At 37.4% G+C, this 2,500-nt stretch overlaps 1 long non-coding RNA gene across 1 annotated transcript; it reads left to right on the top strand.

Moving 5' to 3' along the window:
• The first annotated feature begins 860 nt into the window (after positions 1–860).
• Positions 861–1,348, top strand: LOC107575129 (uncharacterized). The gene is made up of 3 exons (XR_001607811.1): positions 861–934; positions 1,008–1,062; positions 1,208–1,348. It is a non-coding gene; the product is annotated as an uncharacterized lncRNA (long non-coding RNA).
• The last annotated feature ends 1,152 nt before the right edge of the window (positions 1,349–2,500 follow it).

The raw sequence follows: 2,500 nt of genomic DNA, 5'->3' as shown, positions 1-2,500 counted from the left end.
GCTTCACCTCACTTTATGGGAAATGTAGTCCTTGATAGAGTGCACGTAGTCTGGGTTGCAGTGCCCTCTGGTGGCTATCAAGGGCACTCCAGCTGCTGAACGTGACAATAATGTTTAACTCCTGTTTAATTGCATTTACATGCCACAGGATCCAGTGAGATCATGCAGAAAAGATAAATGGACATGGACAAGAAGAAAGAGTGCAAGTTTAGCTGTTATAGAGCTGTCACTGAGTCGCAAAATGTGCAGAAATAATAATAATAATAATAATGCATTTGGGCCACCTTCGCCTGCAGTCTGAAAGTAAGCAGTGATTTAAATGATAGTAATTCACCTTTACAACTGCAGTACTTCAGAACTATATAAAAATTTAAACTATATATGCTATAAAACTTAAATATATTTACAGAAGCTGTAAATAGTTCAGCTTTAGTGCCCATCACTGATGCCAATTCTTATAATGAAAACAGTAAAACCAGTCACATATAAATTAATACTTATTGTACTGTAAATACTGACACCTGTGAATCCTCCACTGATTCAACTGATCTCCATCAGTCCATCTGGTGAAATAGTGGAGGGAGATTCAGTGACTCTGAGCTGCAGCAGTGATGCAAACCCTCCTGCTCTGAACTTCAGCTGGTTTAAGGAGAATCAAAGCTCAGCTGTTGGATCTGGACAGAGTTTCAGTGCACTACAGAGTGGACGCTTCTACTGTGAGGCTCACAATCAACATGGATCTCAGAGATCAGACGCTGTTACTGTCACAGGTGAAGCTTTTATTAACACACTCCTGTATCTTCACATCATTCATCAGTTTGTTAATTATGATAATCTTCATCTTCTGTCGCTGTAGATGTCTGATCCCAGTGAAGACACATATACAGCTCTTGAGCTCAAGTCCACGACCTCTGACCTGTACGACACACTCACAGTAAGTGAGACGTCAAAGTCAGATCATCATCACAGATGATCACATGACCGATCTCTCGCTGTCTTCCACACAGACCGTTCGTCCCAGACCTCCTGAAGACTCTTGATCCTAAACATGAGAATCCATCAGTAAGTGTCTGAACTGCAGCTCCTCTCCATATAATCAATACAACTCTCTTCAGTTCTAGTTTGATTGTTTTATGAAGCGTGTGGAAGGTTTATAATGTTGTTGATGAACTTCAGTCAGTCGTTCTTCTTCTTGTTGTTTCTTCAGATCAACAGGAAGATGCTGCAGTGAGAGGCGGAGCACAAAGGAACCAATCCTGAGCTCTGTGGGCGGAGCCACACATGATTGACAGCTCTCATTAGTGAAGAGTCACTGAAGCGTTTCATTTTCTTATAGCTTAAATACATGATGTAACAGTGGAATAAAATGAACATTAAAAGCTTGTCGTGTAAATATATAGTAAAATAAAAAAAAAAAACATTTAACCAAATATGTATCCAAAAGAGATTTGAATGAGTAGAATGTGAAAAATAATTAACATTATTTTATTGTACATATGGCTTTTTACTTAGGATGGCTTTGAGTTGTTTAATTGGCGATTCGCTTTAAGAGAATATAAATGTAATGGGCAAAAACATTAGCTTATATTAAAGCTAAAGTCTGGTTACAGTCCTTTTCTCTAAACACCTTTTGTAAATGTGCTCAAATTAACTTAAATGTCTATTTTCTTGTGATGTTTAGTTATTTTGAGTTCAGTGATGTTATGTTCCTGTTGATGGAGGGACCTTCAGCTATTTTCGCTGCTGGGCATTAAAACAGTGTTAACCACACAAAGCCAGTGAAGCTAAAGTGCATGTGTTAAAAGAGTCAGTCATTTAGCTGCTGCTGATCTGATGAGCTTCAACACGGTAAGACACACACACTCGTACTTCCATGCAAACTGATGAATATTTCTATAGATGAAGCTCATAAAACACATGATTCCTGACATGAGAAATATCTTCTGTTCATCTCAATGTTCACACTGATGCTGTGCATTAATAATCTTCAGATGAGAATAGATCTTACTAACACTAAGAGCTGTTTAGGGTGATGTGCATGTACTGTTGATGAGTGTATAAGTGCTGATTAATGCTGTATTATAGATATATTTGACGCTGATGTGGGTCAGAATGGCTCCTCGTCTTCCTCTGATCTTTCTGCTCATGATTCACGGTGAGTCTCTGTTACATTCACATTAGAAATATATTTAATTTTATTAGCAAAAATCACATAATGAGCGAACAATTTGCAGTTTTCTGTGCTTTATGTTGATGTACTTCCTTTTGAAACAGGAAGTTAAGCTGATTGGATCCTGAATATCATTGGCCATTTTCTCAGAAGAAAGTGTTTAGTTCAACTAAAGCCACACAACTCACATTTTAATGTCACTGGGTCTTTAATAAAATCAGCTTTGATTATTTTCTTTTTCTCATTTAAAAGAAAAAAAAGATGTTCATTATTTTATAGCACAGAATGTTGTTCTTGGCTGATTTCTTTGCTCTGGTTTCACTTCTGTCT

This window comes from Sinocyclocheilus grahami, unplaced genomic scaffold (assembly GCF_001515645.1).
Source record: "Sinocyclocheilus grahami isolate Dianchi unplaced genomic scaffold, SAMN03320097.WGS_v1.1 scaffold2476.1, whole genome shotgun sequence".
Classification (NCBI taxonomy): Eukaryota; Metazoa; Chordata; class Actinopteri; order Cypriniformes; family Cyprinidae; genus Sinocyclocheilus; species Sinocyclocheilus grahami.
This window is presented reverse-complemented; position numbering and strand designations above follow the sequence as displayed.